The 14001-nt window shown below is 51.0% G+C and overlaps 33 non-coding genes across 33 annotated transcripts; all 33 read right to left on the reverse strand.

Annotated features, from left to right (window-relative positions):
- Nucleotides 1-59: 59 nt before the first annotated feature.
- Nucleotides 60-178, reverse strand: LOC141032429 (5S ribosomal RNA). Its single transcript, XR_012194427.1, has one exon. It is a non-coding gene; the product is annotated as a 5S ribosomal RNA (ribosomal RNA).
- A 302-nt stretch (nt 179-480) lies between these two features.
- LOC141032511 (5S ribosomal RNA) lies at nt 481-599 on the reverse strand. Its single transcript, XR_012194507.1, has one exon. It is a non-coding gene; the product is annotated as a 5S ribosomal RNA (ribosomal RNA).
- Nucleotides 600-901: 302 nt separating this feature from the next.
- Nucleotides 902-1020, reverse strand: LOC141032430 (5S ribosomal RNA). The gene has a single exon (XR_012194428.1). It is a non-coding gene; the product is annotated as a 5S ribosomal RNA (ribosomal RNA).
- A 302-nt stretch (nt 1021-1322) lies between these two features.
- On the reverse strand, nt 1323-1441 carry LOC141032431 (5S ribosomal RNA). The gene has a single exon (XR_012194429.1). It is a non-coding gene; the product is annotated as a 5S ribosomal RNA (ribosomal RNA).
- Nucleotides 1442-1743: 302 nt separating this feature from the next.
- On the reverse strand, nt 1744-1862 carry LOC141032432 (5S ribosomal RNA). The gene has a single exon (XR_012194430.1). It is a non-coding gene; the product is annotated as a 5S ribosomal RNA (ribosomal RNA).
- Nucleotides 1863-2164: 302 nt separating this feature from the next.
- LOC141032433 (5S ribosomal RNA) lies at nt 2165-2283 on the reverse strand. The gene has a single exon (XR_012194431.1). It is a non-coding gene; the product is annotated as a 5S ribosomal RNA (ribosomal RNA).
- Nucleotides 2284-2585: 302 nt separating this feature from the next.
- LOC141032435 (5S ribosomal RNA) lies at nt 2586-2704 on the reverse strand. The gene has a single exon (XR_012194433.1). It is a non-coding gene; the product is annotated as a 5S ribosomal RNA (ribosomal RNA).
- A 302-nt stretch (nt 2705-3006) lies between these two features.
- Nucleotides 3007-3125, reverse strand: LOC141032436 (5S ribosomal RNA). The gene has a single exon (XR_012194434.1). It is a non-coding gene; the product is annotated as a 5S ribosomal RNA (ribosomal RNA).
- Nucleotides 3126-3427: 302 nt separating this feature from the next.
- Nucleotides 3428-3546, reverse strand: LOC141032437 (5S ribosomal RNA). The gene has a single exon (XR_012194435.1). It is a non-coding gene; the product is annotated as a 5S ribosomal RNA (ribosomal RNA).
- Nucleotides 3547-3848: 302 nt separating this feature from the next.
- LOC141032438 (5S ribosomal RNA) lies at nt 3849-3967 on the reverse strand. The gene has a single exon (XR_012194436.1). It is a non-coding gene; the product is annotated as a 5S ribosomal RNA (ribosomal RNA).
- Nucleotides 3968-4269: 302 nt separating this feature from the next.
- LOC141032439 (5S ribosomal RNA) lies at nt 4270-4388 on the reverse strand. The gene has a single exon (XR_012194437.1). It is a non-coding gene; the product is annotated as a 5S ribosomal RNA (ribosomal RNA).
- A 302-nt stretch (nt 4389-4690) lies between these two features.
- LOC141032440 (5S ribosomal RNA) lies at nt 4691-4809 on the reverse strand. The gene has a single exon (XR_012194438.1). It is a non-coding gene; the product is annotated as a 5S ribosomal RNA (ribosomal RNA).
- Nucleotides 4810-5111: 302 nt separating this feature from the next.
- LOC141032441 (5S ribosomal RNA) lies at nt 5112-5230 on the reverse strand. Its single transcript, XR_012194439.1, has one exon. It is a non-coding gene; the product is annotated as a 5S ribosomal RNA (ribosomal RNA).
- Nucleotides 5231-5532: 302 nt separating this feature from the next.
- On the reverse strand, nt 5533-5651 carry LOC141032442 (5S ribosomal RNA). The gene has a single exon (XR_012194440.1). It is a non-coding gene; the product is annotated as a 5S ribosomal RNA (ribosomal RNA).
- Nucleotides 5652-5953: 302 nt separating this feature from the next.
- On the reverse strand, nt 5954-6072 carry LOC141032443 (5S ribosomal RNA). Its single transcript, XR_012194441.1, has one exon. It is a non-coding gene; the product is annotated as a 5S ribosomal RNA (ribosomal RNA).
- Nucleotides 6073-6375: 303 nt separating this feature from the next.
- LOC141032444 (5S ribosomal RNA) lies at nt 6376-6494 on the reverse strand. Its single transcript, XR_012194442.1, has one exon. It is a non-coding gene; the product is annotated as a 5S ribosomal RNA (ribosomal RNA).
- A 302-nt stretch (nt 6495-6796) lies between these two features.
- LOC141032446 (5S ribosomal RNA) lies at nt 6797-6915 on the reverse strand. Its single transcript, XR_012194444.1, has one exon. It is a non-coding gene; the product is annotated as a 5S ribosomal RNA (ribosomal RNA).
- Nucleotides 6916-7217: 302 nt separating this feature from the next.
- On the reverse strand, nt 7218-7336 carry LOC141032447 (5S ribosomal RNA). Its single transcript, XR_012194445.1, has one exon. It is a non-coding gene; the product is annotated as a 5S ribosomal RNA (ribosomal RNA).
- Nucleotides 7337-7638: 302 nt separating this feature from the next.
- On the reverse strand, nt 7639-7757 carry LOC141032448 (5S ribosomal RNA). The gene has a single exon (XR_012194446.1). It is a non-coding gene; the product is annotated as a 5S ribosomal RNA (ribosomal RNA).
- Nucleotides 7758-8059: 302 nt separating this feature from the next.
- On the reverse strand, nt 8060-8178 carry LOC141032449 (5S ribosomal RNA). Its single transcript, XR_012194447.1, has one exon. It is a non-coding gene; the product is annotated as a 5S ribosomal RNA (ribosomal RNA).
- A 302-nt stretch (nt 8179-8480) lies between these two features.
- Nucleotides 8481-8599, reverse strand: LOC141032450 (5S ribosomal RNA). Its single transcript, XR_012194448.1, has one exon. It is a non-coding gene; the product is annotated as a 5S ribosomal RNA (ribosomal RNA).
- A 302-nt stretch (nt 8600-8901) lies between these two features.
- On the reverse strand, nt 8902-9020 carry LOC141032451 (5S ribosomal RNA). Its single transcript, XR_012194449.1, has one exon. It is a non-coding gene; the product is annotated as a 5S ribosomal RNA (ribosomal RNA).
- A 302-nt stretch (nt 9021-9322) lies between these two features.
- On the reverse strand, nt 9323-9441 carry LOC141032452 (5S ribosomal RNA). Its single transcript, XR_012194450.1, has one exon. It is a non-coding gene; the product is annotated as a 5S ribosomal RNA (ribosomal RNA).
- Nucleotides 9442-9743: 302 nt separating this feature from the next.
- Nucleotides 9744-9862, reverse strand: LOC141032453 (5S ribosomal RNA). Its single transcript, XR_012194451.1, has one exon. It is a non-coding gene; the product is annotated as a 5S ribosomal RNA (ribosomal RNA).
- A 302-nt stretch (nt 9863-10164) lies between these two features.
- On the reverse strand, nt 10165-10283 carry LOC141032454 (5S ribosomal RNA). Its single transcript, XR_012194452.1, has one exon. It is a non-coding gene; the product is annotated as a 5S ribosomal RNA (ribosomal RNA).
- Nucleotides 10284-10585: 302 nt separating this feature from the next.
- On the reverse strand, nt 10586-10704 carry LOC141032455 (5S ribosomal RNA). Its single transcript, XR_012194453.1, has one exon. It is a non-coding gene; the product is annotated as a 5S ribosomal RNA (ribosomal RNA).
- Nucleotides 10705-11006: 302 nt separating this feature from the next.
- Nucleotides 11007-11125, reverse strand: LOC141032457 (5S ribosomal RNA). The gene has a single exon (XR_012194455.1). It is a non-coding gene; the product is annotated as a 5S ribosomal RNA (ribosomal RNA).
- Nucleotides 11126-11427: 302 nt separating this feature from the next.
- On the reverse strand, nt 11428-11546 carry LOC141032458 (5S ribosomal RNA). The gene has a single exon (XR_012194456.1). It is a non-coding gene; the product is annotated as a 5S ribosomal RNA (ribosomal RNA).
- Nucleotides 11547-11848: 302 nt separating this feature from the next.
- Nucleotides 11849-11967, reverse strand: LOC141032459 (5S ribosomal RNA). Its single transcript, XR_012194457.1, has one exon. It is a non-coding gene; the product is annotated as a 5S ribosomal RNA (ribosomal RNA).
- Nucleotides 11968-12269: 302 nt separating this feature from the next.
- On the reverse strand, nt 12270-12388 carry LOC141032460 (5S ribosomal RNA). Its single transcript, XR_012194458.1, has one exon. It is a non-coding gene; the product is annotated as a 5S ribosomal RNA (ribosomal RNA).
- A 302-nt stretch (nt 12389-12690) lies between these two features.
- On the reverse strand, nt 12691-12809 carry LOC141032461 (5S ribosomal RNA). Its single transcript, XR_012194459.1, has one exon. It is a non-coding gene; the product is annotated as a 5S ribosomal RNA (ribosomal RNA).
- A 303-nt stretch (nt 12810-13112) lies between these two features.
- LOC141032462 (5S ribosomal RNA) lies at nt 13113-13231 on the reverse strand. The gene has a single exon (XR_012194460.1). It is a non-coding gene; the product is annotated as a 5S ribosomal RNA (ribosomal RNA).
- Nucleotides 13232-13533: 302 nt separating this feature from the next.
- LOC141032463 (5S ribosomal RNA) lies at nt 13534-13652 on the reverse strand. The gene has a single exon (XR_012194461.1). It is a non-coding gene; the product is annotated as a 5S ribosomal RNA (ribosomal RNA).
- Nucleotides 13653-14001: the final 349 nt, after the last annotated feature.

The following is a 14001-nucleotide window of genomic DNA, read 5'->3' on the forward strand; positions in this document are numbered from 1 at the left end:
TAAACATACGTCGCGCTCGTGCGTTTTGTTTTGCACGCGGTGCAAAACAAATTAAAAAGGGAATGCAACACGAGGACTTCCCAGGAGGTCACCCATCCTAGTACTACTCTCGCCCAAGCACGCTTAACTTCGGAGTTCTGATGGGATCCGGTGCTTTAGTGCTGGTATGATCGCATCCGACATGTTACCCCCGTCTTCGTCCCTTATGCTTGCCCCTCCCAGCTCCACTACACACACGATTGCACATTCCTTTGGCCGCTCCCGCTCAACTACGGAGACGAGTTTTACCATGGTTCAACCGCACCAGTGCCTATTTACCATGGTTTCGACCCCTTTCAGAACACGCTTGCCGCCGCTAGACGCGTGAATAATGAGCAGCGAGCTAAAACTTACCGTAAACGTGCAAAATAATAAAACGTGCTAAACATACGTCGCGCTCGTGCGTTTTGTTTTGCACGCGGTGCAAAACAAATTAAAAAGGGAATGCAACACGAGGACTTCCCAGGAGGTCACCCATCCTAGTACTACTCTCGCCCAAGCACGCTTAACTTCGGAGTTCTGATGGGATCCGGTGCTTTAGTGCTAGTATGATCGCATCCGACATGTTACCCCCGTCTTCGTCCCTTATGCTTGCCCCTCCCAGCTCCACTACACACACGATTGCACATTCCTTTGGCCGCTCCCGCTCAACTACGGAGACGAGTTTTACCACGGTTCAACCGCACCAGTGCCTATTTACCATGGTTTCGACCCCTTTCAGAACACGCTTGCCGCCGCTAGACGCGTGAATAATGAGCAGCGAGCTAAAACTTACCGTAAACGTGCAAAATAATAAAACGTGCTAAACATACGTCGCGCTCGTGCGTTTTGTTTTGCACGCGGTGCAAAACAAATTAAAAAGGGAATGCAACACGAGGACTTCCCAGGAGGTCACCCATCCTAGTACTACTCTCGCCCAAGCACGCTTAACTTCGGAGTTCTGATGGGATCCGGTGCTTTAGTGCTGGTATGATCGCATCCGACATGTTACCCCCGTCTTCGTCCCTTATGCTTGCCCCTCCCAGCTCCACTACACACACGATTGCACATTCCTTTGGCCGCTCCCGCTCAACTACGGAGACGAGTTTTACCACGGTTCAACCGCACCAGTGCCTATTTACCATGGTTTCGACCCCTTTCAGAACACGCTTGCCGCCGCTAGACGCGTGAATAATGAGCAGCGAGCTAAAACTTACCGTAAACGTGCAAAATAATAAAACGTGCTAAACATACGTCGCGCTCGTGCGTTTTGTTTTGCACGCGGTGCAAAACAAATTAAAAAGGGAATGCAACACGAGGACTTCCCAGGAGGTCACCCATCCTAGTACTACTCTCGCCCAAGCACGCTTAACTTCGGAGTTCTGATGGGATCCGGTGCTTTAGTGCTGGTATGATCGCATCCGACATGTTACCCCCGTCTTCGTCCCTTATGCTTGCCCCTCCCAGCTCCACTACACACACGATTGCACATTCCTTTGGCCGCTCCCGCTCAACTACGGAGACGAGTTTTACCACGGTTCAACCGCACCAGTGCCTATTTACCATGGTTTCGACCCCTTTCAGAACACGCTTGCCGCCGCTAGACGCGTGAATAATGAGCAGCGAGCTAAAACTTACCGTAAACGTGCAAAATAATAAAACGTGCTAAACATACGTCGCGCTCGTGCGTTTTGTTTTGCACGCGGTGCAAAACAAATTAAAAAGGGAATGCAACACGAGGACTTCCCAGGAGGTCACCCATCCTAGTACTACTCTCGCCCAAGCACGCTTAACTTCGGAGTTCTGATGGGATCCGGTGCTTTAGTGCTGGTATGATCGCATCCGACATGTTACCCCCGTCTTCGTCCCTTATGCTTGCCCCTCCCAGCTCCACTACACACACGATTGCACATTCCTTTGGCCGCTCCCGCTCAACTACGGAGACGAGTTTTACCACGGTTCAACCGCACCAGTGCCTATTTACCATGGTTTCGACCCCTTTCAGAACACGCTTGCCGCCGCTAGACGCGTGAATAATGAGCAGCGAGCTAAAACTTACCGTAAACGTGCAAAATAATAAAACGTGCTAAACATACGTCGCGCTCGTGCGTTTTGTTTTGCACGCGGTGCAAAACAAATTAAAAAGGGAATGCAACACGAGGACTTCCCAGGAGGTCACCCATCCTAGTACTACTCTCGCCCAAGCACGCTTAACTTCGGAGTTCTGATGGGATCCGGTGCTTTAGTGCTGGTATGATCGCATCCGACATGTTACCCCCGTCTTCGTCCCTTATGCTTGCCCCTCCCAGCTCCACTACACACACGATTGCACATTCCTTTGGCCGCTCCCGCTCAACTACGGAGACGAGTTTTACCACGGTTCAACCGCACCAGTGCCTATTTACCATGGTTTCGACCCCTTTCAGAACACGCTTGCCGCCGCTAGACGCGTGAATAATGAGCAGCGAGCTAAAACTTACCGTAAACGTGCAAAATAATAAAACGTGCTAAACATACGTCGCGCTCGTGCGTTTTGTTTTGCACGCGGTGCAAAACAAATTAAAAAGGGAATGCAACACGAGGACTTCCCAGGAGGTCACCCATCCTAGTACTACTCTCGCCCAAGCACGCTTAACTTCGGAGTTCTGATGGGATCCGGTGCTTTAGTGCTGGTATGATCGCATCCGACATGTTACCCCCGTCTTCGTCCCTTATGCTTGCCCCTCCCAGCTCCACTACACACACGATTGCACATTCCTTTGGCCGCTCCCGCTCAACTACGGAGACGAGTTTTACCACGGTTCAACCGCACCAGTGCCTATTTACCATGGTTTCGACCCCTTTCAGAACACGCTTGCCGCCGCTAGACGCGTGAATAATGAGCAGCGAGCTAAAACTTACCGTAAACGTGCAAAATAATAAAACGTGCTAAACATACGTCGCGCTCGTGCGTTTTGTTTTGCACGCGGTGCAAAACAAATTAAAAAGGGAATGCAACACGAGGACTTCCCAGGAGGTCACCCATCCTAGTACTACTCTCGCCCAAGCACGCTTAACTTCGGAGTTCTGATGGGATCCGGTGCTTTAGTGCTGGTATGATCGCATCCGACATGTTACCCCCGTCTTCGTCCCTTATGCTTGCCCCTCCCAGCTCCACTACACACACGATTGCACATTCCTTTGGCCGCTCCCGCTCAACTACGGAGACGAGTTTTACCACGGTTCAACCGCACCAGTGCCTATTTACCATGGTTTCGACCCCTTTCAGAACACGCTTGCCGCCGCTAGACGCGTGAATAATGAGCAGCGAGCTAAAACTTACCGTAAACGTGCAAAATAATAAAACGTGCTAAACATACGTCGCGCTCGTGCGTTTTGTTTTGCACGCGGTGCAAAACAAATTAAAAAGGGAATGCAACACGAGGACTTCCCAGGAGGTCACCCATCCTAGTACTACTCTCGCCCAAGCACGCTTAACTTCGGAGTTCTGATGGGATCCGGTGCTTTAGTGCTGGTATGATCGCATCCGACATGTTACCCCCGTCTTCGTCCCTTATGCTTGCCCCTCCCAGCTCCACTACACACACGATTGCACATTCCTTTGGCCGCTCCCGCTCAACTACGGAGACGAGTTTTACCACGGTTCAACCGCACCAGTGCCTATTTACCATGGTTTCGACCCCTTTCAGAACACGCTTGCCGCCGCTAGACGCGTGAATAATGAGCAGCGAGCTAAAACTTACCGTAAACGTGCAAAATAATAAAACGTGCTAAACATACGTCGCGCTCGTGCGTTTTGTTTTGCACGCGGTGCAAAACAAATTAAAAAGGGAATGCAACACGAGGACTTCCCAGGAGGTCACCCATCCTAGTACTACTCTCGCCCAAGCACGCTTAACTTCGGAGTTCTGATGGGATCCGGTGCTTTAGTGCTGGTATGATCGCATCCGACATGTTACCCCCGTCTTCGTCCCTTATGCTTGCCCCTCCCAGCTCCACTACACACACGATTGCACATTCCTTTGGCCGCTCCCGCTCAACTACGGAGACGAGTTTTACCACGGTTCAACCGCACCAGTGCCTATTTACCATGGTTTCGACCCCTTTCAGAACACGCTTGCCGCCGCTAGACGCGTGAATAATGAGCAGCGAGCTAAAACTTACCGTAAACGTGCAAAATAATAAAACGTGCTAAACATACGTCGCGCTCGTGCGTTTTGTTTTGCACGCGGTGCAAAACAAATTAAAAAGGGAATGCAACACGAGGACTTCCCAGGAGGTCACCCATCCTAGTACTACTCTCGCCCAAGCACGCTTAACTTCGGAGTTCTGATGGGATCCGGTGCTTTAGTGCTGGTATGATCGCATCCGACATGTTACCCCCGTCTTCGTCCCTTATGCTTGCCCCTCCCAGCTCCACTACACACACGATTGCACATTCCTTTGGCCGCTCCCGCTCAACTACGGAGACGAGTTTTACCACGGTTCAACCGCACCAGTGCCTATTTACCATGGTTTCGACCCCTTTCAGAACACGCTTGCCGCCGCTAGACGCGTGAATAATGAGCAGCGAGCTAAAACTTACCGTAAACGTGCAAAATAATAAAACGTGCTAAACATACGTCGCGCTCGTGCGTTTTGTTTTGCACGCGGTGCAAAACAAATTAAAAAGGGAATGCAACACGAGGACTTCCCAGGAGGTCACCCATCCTAGTACTACTCTCGCCCAAGCACGCTTAACTTCGGAGTTCTGATGGGATCCGGTGCTTTAGTGCTGGTATGATCGCATCCGACATGTTACCCCCGTCTTCGTCCCTTATGCTTGCCCCTCCCAGCTCCACTACACACACGATTGCACATTCCTTTGGCCGCTCCCGCTCAACTACGGAGACGAGTTTTACCACGGTTCAACCGCACCAGTGCCTATTTACCATGGTTTCGACCCCTTTCAGAACACGCTTGCCGCCGCTAGACGCGTGAATAATGAGCAGCGAGCTAAAACTTACCGTAAACGTGCAAAATAATAAAACGTGCTAAACATACGTCGCGCTCGTGCGTTTTGTTTTGCACGCGGTGCAAAACAAATTAAAAAGGGAATGCAACACGAGGACTTCCCAGGAGGTCACCCATCCTAGTACTACTCTCGCCCAAGCACGCTTAACTTCGGAGTTCTGATGGGATCCGGTGCTTTAGTGCTGGTATGATCGCATCCGACATGTTACCCCCGTCTTCGTCCCTTATGCTTGCCCCTCCCAGCTCCACTACACACACGATTGCACATTCCTTTGGCCGCTCCCGCTCAACTACGGAGACGAGTTTTACCACGGTTCAACCGCACCAGTGCCTATTTACCATGGTTTCGACCCCTTTCAGAACACGCTTGCCGCCGCTAGACGCGTGAATAATGAGCAGCGAGCTAAAACTTACCGTAAACGTGCAAAATAATAAAACGTGCTAAACATACGTCGCGCTCGTGCGTTTTGTTTTGCACGCGGTGCAAAACAAATTAAAAAGGGAATGCAACACGAGGACTTCCCAGGAGGTCACCCATCCTAGTACTACTCTCGCCCAAGCACGCTTAACTTCGGAGTTCTGATGGGATCCGGTGCTTTAGTGCTGGTATGATCGCATCCGACATGTTACCCCCGTCTTCGTCCCTTATGCTTGCCCCTCCCAGCTCCACTACACACACGATTGCACATTCCTTTGGCCGCTCCCGCTCAACTACGGAGACGAGTTTTACCACGGTTCAACCGCACCAGTGCCTATTTACCATGGTTTCGACCCCTTTCAGAACACGCTTGCCGCCGCTAGACGCGTGAATAATGAGCAGCGAGCTAAAACTTACCGTAAACGTGCAAAATAATAAAACGTGCTAAACATACGTCGCGCTCGTGCGTTTTGTTTTGCACGCGGTGCAAAACAAATTAAAAAGGGAATGCAACACGAGGACTTCCCAGGAGGTCACCCATCCTAGTACTACTCTCGCCCAAGCACGCTTAACTTCGGAGTTCTGATGGGATCCGGTGCTTTAGTGCTGGTATGATCGCATCCGACATGTTACCCCCGTCTTCGTCCCTTATGCTTGCCCCTCCCAGCTCCACTACACACACGATTGCACATTCCTTTGGCCGCTCCCGCTCAACTACGGAGACGAGTTTTACCACGGTTCAACCGCACCAGTGCCTATTTACCATGGTTTCGACCCCTTTCAGAACACGCTTGCCGCCGCTAGACGCAGTGAATAATGAGCAGCGAGCTAAAACTTACCGTAAACGTGCAAAATAATAAAACGTGCTAAACATACGTCGCGCTCGTGCGTTTTGTTTTGCACGCGGTGCAAAACAAATTAAAAAGGGAATGCAACACGAGGACTTCCCAGGAGGTCACCCATCCTAGTACTACTCTCGCCCAAGCACGCTTAACTTCGGAGTTCTGATGGGATCCGGTGCTTTAGTGCTGGTATGATCGCATCCGACATGTTACCCCCGTCTTCGTCCCTTATGCTTGCCCCTCCCAGCTCCACTACACACACGATTGCACATTCCTTTGGCCGCTCCCGCTCAACTACGGAGACGAGTTTTACCACGGTTCAACCGCACCAGTGCCTATTTACCATGGTTTCGACCCCTTTCAGAACACGCTTGCCGCCGCTAGACGCGTGAATAATGAGCAGCGAGCTAAAACTTACCGTAAACGTGCAAAATAATAAAACGTGCTAAACATACGTCGCGCTCGTGCGTTTTGTTTTGCACGCGGTGCAAAACAAATTAAAAAGGGAATGCAACACGAGGACTTCCCAGGAGGTCACCCATCCTAGTACTACTCTCGCCCAAGCACGCTTAACTTCGGAGTTCTGATGGGATCCGGTGCTTTAGTGCTGGTATGATCGCATCCGACATGTTACCCCCGTCTTCGTCCCTTATGCTTGCCCCTCCCAGCTCCACTACACACACGATTGCACATTCCTTTGGCCGCTCCCGCTCAACTACGGAGACGAGTTTTACCACGGTTCAACCGCACCAGTGCCTATTTACCATGGTTTCGACCCCTTTCAGAACACGCTTGCCGCCGCTAGACGCGTGAATAATGAGCAGCGAGCTAAAACTTACCGTAAACGTGCAAAATAATAAAACGTGCTAAACATACGTCGCGCTCGTGCGTTTTGTTTTGCACGCGGTGCAAAACAAATTAAAAAGGGAATGCAACACGAGGACTTCCCAGGAGGTCACCCATCCTAGTACTACTCTCGCCCAAGCACGCTTAACTTCGGAGTTCTGATGGGATCCGGTGCTTTAGTGCTGGTATGATCGCATCCGACATGTTACCCCCGTCTTCGTCCCTTATGCTTGCCCCTCCCAGCTCCACTACACACACGATTGCACATTCCTTTGGCCGCTCCCGCTCAACTACGGAGACGAGTTTTACCACGGTTCAACCGCACCAGTGCCTATTTACCATGGTTTCGACCCCTTTCAGAACACGCTTGCCGCCGCTAGACGCGTGAATAATGAGCAGCGAGCTAAAACTTACCGTAAACGTGCAAAATAATAAAACGTGCTAAACATACGTCGCGCTCGTGCGTTTTGTTTTGCACGCGGTGCAAAACAAATTAAAAAGGGAATGCAACACGAGGACTTCCCAGGAGGTCACCCATCCTAGTACTACTCTCGCCCAAGCACGCTTAACTTCGGAGTTCTGATGGGATCCGGTGCTTTAGTGCTGGTATGATCGCATCCGACATGTTACCCCCGTCTTCGTCCCTTATGCTTGCCCCTCCCAGCTCCACTACACACACGATTGCACATTCCTTTGGCCGCTCCCGCTCAACTACGGAGACGAGTTTTACCACGGTTCAACCGCACCAGTGCCTATTTACCATGGTTTCGACCCCTTTCAGAACACGCTTGCCGCCGCTAGACGCGTGAATAATGAGCAGCGAGCTAAAACTTACCGTAAACGTGCAAAATAATAAAACGTGCTAAACATACGTCGCGCTCGTGCGTTTTGTTTTGCACGCGGTGCAAAACAAATTAAAAAGGGAATGCAACACGAGGACTTCCCAGGAGGTCACCCATCCTAGTACTACTCTCGCCCAAGCACGCTTAACTTCGGAGTTCTGATGGGATCCGGTGCTTTAGTGCTGGTATGATCGCATCCGACATGTTACCCCCGTCTTCGTCCCTTATGCTTGCCCCTCCCAGCTCCACTACACACACGATTGCACATTCCTTTGGCCGCTCCCGCTCAACTACGGAGACGAGTTTTACCACGGTTCAACCGCACCAGTGCCTATTTACCATGGTTTCGACCCCTTTCAGAACACGCTTGCCGCCGCTAGACGCGTGAATAATGAGCAGCGAGCTAAAACTTACCGTAAACGTGCAAAATAATAAAACGTGCTAAACATACGTCGCGCTCGTGCGTTTTGTTTTGCACGCGGTGCAAAACAAATTAAAAAGGGAATGCAACACGAGGACTTCCCAGGAGGTCACCCATCCTAGTACTACTCTCGCCCAAGCACGCTTAACTTCGGAGTTCTGATGGGATCCGGTGCTTTAGTGCTGGTATGATCGCATCCGACATGTTACCCCCGTCTTCGTCCCTTATGCTTGCCCCTCCCAGCTCCACTACACACACGATTGCACATTCCTTTGGCCGCTCCCGCTCAACTACGGAGACGAGTTTTACCACGGTTCAACCGCACCAGTGCCTATTTACCATGGTTTCGACCCCTTTCAGAACACGCTTGCCGCCGCTAGACGCGTGAATAATGAGCAGCGAGCTAAAACTTACCGTAAACGTGCAAAATAATAAAACGTGCTAAACATACGTCGCGCTCGTGCGTTTTGTTTTGCACGCGGTGCAAAACAAATTAAAAAGGGAATGCAACACGAGGACTTCCCAGGAGGTCACCCATCCTAGTACTACTCTCGCCCAAGCACGCTTAACTTCGGAGTTCTGATGGGATCCGGTGCTTTAGTGCTGGTATGATCGCATCCGACATGTTACCCCCGTCTTCGTCCCTTATGCTTGCCCCTCCCAGCTCCACTACACACACGATTGCACATTCCTTTGGCCGCTCCCGCTCAACTACGGAGACGAGTTTTACCACGGTTCAACCGCACCAGTGCCTATTTACCATGGTTTCGACCCCTTTCAGAACACGCTTGCCGCCGCTAGACGCGTGAATAATGAGCAGCGAGCTAAAACTTACCGTAAACGTGCAAAATAATAAAACGTGCTAAACATACGTCGCGCTCGTGCGTTTTGTTTTGCACGCGGTGCAAAACAAATTAAAAAGGGAATGCAACACGAGGACTTCCCAGGAGGTCACCCATCCTAGTACTACTCTCGCCCAAGCACGCTTAACTTCGGAGTTCTGATGGGATCCGGTGCTTTAGTGCTGGTATGATCGCATCCGACATGTTACCCCCGTCTTCGTCCCTTATGCTTGCCCCTCCCAGCTCCACTACACACACGATTGCACATTCCTTTGGCCGCTCCCGCTCAACTACGGAGACGAGTTTTACCACGGTTCAACCGCACCAGTGCCTATTTACCATGGTTTCGACCCCTTTCAGAACACGCTTGCCGCCGCTAGACGCGTGAATAATGAGCAGCGAGCTAAAACTTACCGTAAACGTGCAAAATAATAAAACGTGCTAAACATACGTCGCGCTCGTGCGTTTTGTTTTGCACGCGGTGCAAAACAAATTAAAAAGGGAATGCAACACGAGGACTTCCCAGGAGGTCACCCATCCTAGTACTACTCTCGCCCAAGCACGCTTAACTTCGGAGTTCTGATGGGATCCGGTGCTTTAGTGCTGGTATGATCGCATCCGACATGTTACCCCCGTCTTCGTCCCTTATGCTTGCCCCTCCCAGCTCCACTACACACACGATTGCACATTCCTTTGGCCGCTCCCGCTCAACTACGGAGACGAGTTTTACCACGGTTCAACCGCACCAGTGCCTATTTACCATGGTTTCGACCCCTTTCAGAACACGCTTGCCGCCGCTAGACGCGTGAATAATGAGCAGCGAGCTAAAACTTACCGTAAACGTGCAAAATAATAAAACGTGCTAAACATACGTCGCGCTCGTGCGTTTTGTTTTGCACGCGGTGCAAAACAAATTAAAAAGGGAATGCAACACGAGGACTTCCCAGGAGGTCACCCATCCTAGTACTACTCTCGCCCAAGCACGCTTAACTTCGGAGTTCTGATGGGATCCGGTGCTTTAGTGCTGGTATGATCGCATCCGACATGTTACCCCCGTCTTCGTCCCTTATGCTTGCCCCTCCCAGCTCCACTACACACACGATTGCACATTCCTTTGGCCGCTCCCGCTCAACTACGGAGACGAGTTTTACCACGGTTCAACCGCACCAGTGCCTATTTACCATGGTTTCGACCCCTTTCAGAACACGCTTGCCGCCGCTAGACGCGTGAATAATGAGCAGCGAGCTAAAACTTACCGTAAACGTGCAAAATAATAAAACGTGCTAAACATACGTCGCGCTCGTGCGTTTTGTTTTGCACGCGGTGCAAAACAAATTAAAAAGGGAATGCAACACGAGGACTTCCCAGGAGGTCACCCATCCTAGTACTACTCTCGCCCAAGCACGCTTAACTTCGGAGTTCTGATGGGATCCGGTGCTTTAGTGCTGGTATGATCGCATCCGACATGTTACCCCCGTCTTCGTCCCTTATGCTTGCCCCTCCCAGCTCCACTACACACACGATTGCACATTCCTTTGGCCGCTCCCGCTCAACTACGGAGACGAGTTTTACCACGGTTCAACCGCACCAGTGCCTATTTACCATGGTTTCGACCCCTTTCAGAACACGCTTGCCGCCGCTAGACGCGTGAATAATGAGCAGCGAGCTAAAACTTACCGTAAACGTGCAAAATAATAAAACGTGCTAAACATACGTCGCGCTCGTGCGTTTTGTTTTGCACGCGGTGCAAAACAAATTAAAAAGGGAATGCAACACGAGGACTTCCCAGGAGGTCACCCATCCTAGTACTACTCTCGCCCAAGCACGCTTAACTTCGGAGTTCTGATGGGATCCGGTGCTTTAGTGCTGGTATGATCGCATCCGACATGTTACCCCCGTCTTCGTCCCTTATGCTTGCCCCTCCCAGCTCCACTACACACACGATTGCACATTCCTTTGGCCGCTCCCGCTCAACTACGGAGACGAGTTTTACCACGGTTCAACCGCACCAGTGCCTATTTACCATGGTTTCGACCCCTTTCAGAACACGCTTGCCGCCGCTAGACGCGTGAATAATGAGCAGCGAGCTAAAACTTACCGTAAACGTGCAAAATAATAAAACGTGCTAAACATACGTCGCGCTCGTGCGTTTTGTTTTGCACGCGGTGCAAAACAAATTAAAAAGGGAATGCAACACGAGGACTTCCCAGGAGGTCACCCATCCTAGTACTACTCTCGCCCAAGCACGCTTAACTTCGGAGTTCTGATGGGATCCGGTGCTTTAGTGCTGGTATGATCGCATCCGACATGTTACCCCCGTCTTCGTCCCTTATGCTTGCCCCTCCCAGCTCCACTACACACACGATTGCACATTCCTTTGGCCGCTCCCGCTCAACTACGGAGACGAGTTTTACCACGGTTCAACCGCACCAGTGCCTATTTACCATGGTTTCGACCCCTTTCAGAACACGCTTGCCGCCGCTAGACGCGTGAATAATGAGCAGCGAGCTAAAACTTACCGTAAACGTGCAAAATAATAAAACGTGCTAAACATACGTCGCGCTCGTGCGTTTTGTTTTGCACGCGGTGCAAAACAAATTAAAAAGGGAATGCAACACGAGGACTTCCCAGGAGGTCACCCATCCTAGTACTACTCTCGCCCAAGCACGCTTAACTTCGGAGTTCTGATGGGATCCGGTGCTTTAGTGCTGGTATGATCGCATCCGACATGTTACCCCCGTCTTCGTCCCTTATGCTTGCCCCTCCCAGCTCCACTACACACACGATTGCACATTCCTTTGGCCGCTCCCGCTCAACTACGGAGACGAGTTTTACCACGGTTCAACCGCACCAGTGCCTATTTACCATGGTTTCGACCCCTTTCAGAACACGCTTGCCGCCGCTAGACGCGTGAATAATGAGCAGCGAGCTAAAACTTACCGTAAACGTGCAAAATAATAAAACGTGCTAAACATACGTCGCGCTCGTGCGTTTTGTTTTGCACGCGGTGCAAAACAAATTAAAAAGGGAATGCAACACGAGGACTTCCCAGGAGGTCACCCATCCTAGTACTACTCTCGCCCAAGCACGCTTAACTTCGGAGTTCTGATGGGATCCGGTGCTTTAGTGCTGGTATGATCGCATCCGACATGTTACCCCCGTCTTCGTCCCTTATGCTTGCCCCTCCCAGCTCCACTACACACACGATTGCACATTCCTTTGGCCGCTCCCGCTCAACTACGGAGACGAGTTTTACCACGGTTCAACCGCACCAGTGCCTATTTACCATGGTTTCGACCCCTTTCAGAACACGCTTGCCGCCGCTAGACGCGTGAATAATGAGCAGCGAGCTAAAACTTACCGTAAACGTGCAAAATAATAAAACGTGCTAAACATACGTCGCGCTCGTGCGTTTTGTTTTGCACGCGGTGCAAAACAAATTAAAAAGGGAATGCAACACGAGGACTTCCCAGGAGGTCACCCATCCTAGTACTACTCTCGCCCAAGCACGCTTAACTTCGGAGTTCTGATGGGATCCGGTGCTTTAGTGCTGGTATGATCGCATCCGACATGTTACCCCCGTCTTCGTCCCTTATGCTTGCCCCTCCCAGCTCCACTACACACACGATTGCACATTCCTTTGGCCGCTCCCGCTCAACTACGGAGACGAGTTTTACCACGGTTCAACCGCACCAGTGCCTATTTACCATGGTTTCGACCCCTTTCAGAACACGCTTGCCGCCGCTAGACGCGTGAATAATGAGCAGCGAGCTAAAACTTACCGTAAACGTGCAAAATAATAAAACGTGCTAAACATACGTCGCGCTCAGTGCGTTTTGTTTTGCACGCGGTGCAAAACAAATTAAAAAGGGAATGCAACACGAGGACTTCCCAGGAGGTCACCCATCCTAGTACTACTCTCGCCCAAGCACGCTTAACTTCGGAGTTCTGATGGGATCCGGTGCTTTAGTGCTGGTATGATCGCATCCGACATGTTACCCCCGTCTTCGTCCCTTATGCTTGCCCCTCCCAGCTCCACTACACACACGATTGCACATTCCTTTGGCCGCTCCCGCTCAACTACGGAGACGAGTTTTACCACGGTTCAACCGCACCAGTGCCTATTTACCATGGTTTCGACCCCTTTCAGAACACGCTTGCCGCCGCTAGACGCGTGAATAATGAGCAGCGAGCTAAAACTTACCGTAAACGTGCAAAATAATAAAACGTGCTAAACATACGTCGCGCTCGTGCGTTTTGTTTTGCACGCGGTGCAAAACAAATTAAAAAGGGAATGCAACACGAGGACTTCCCAGGAGGTCACCCATCCTAGTACTACTCTCGCCCAAGCACGCTTAACTTCGGAGTTCTGATGGGATCCGGTGCTTTAGTGCTGGTATGATCGCATCCGACATGTTACCCCCGTCTTCGTCCCTTATGCTTGCCCCTCCCAGCTCCACTACACACACGATTGCACATTCCTTTGGCCGCTCCCGCTCAACTACGGAGACGAGTTTTACCACGGTTCAACCGCACCAGTGCCTATTTACCATGGTTTCGACCCCTTTCAGAACACGCTTGCCGCCGCTAGACGCGTGAATAATGAGCAGCGAGCTAAAACTTACCGTAAACGTGCAAAATAATAAAACGTGCTAAACATACGTCGCGCTCGTGCGTTTTGTTTTGCACGCGGTGCAAAACAAATTAAAAAGGGAATGCAACACGAGGACTTCCCAGGAGGTCACCCATCCTAGTACTA

Source organism: Aegilops tauschii, unplaced genomic scaffold (genome assembly GCF_002575655.3).
Source record: "Aegilops tauschii subsp. strangulata cultivar AL8/78 unplaced genomic scaffold, Aet v6.0 ptg000574l_obj, whole genome shotgun sequence".
Lineage (NCBI taxonomy): Eukaryota > Viridiplantae > Streptophyta > Magnoliopsida > Poales > Poaceae > Aegilops > Aegilops tauschii.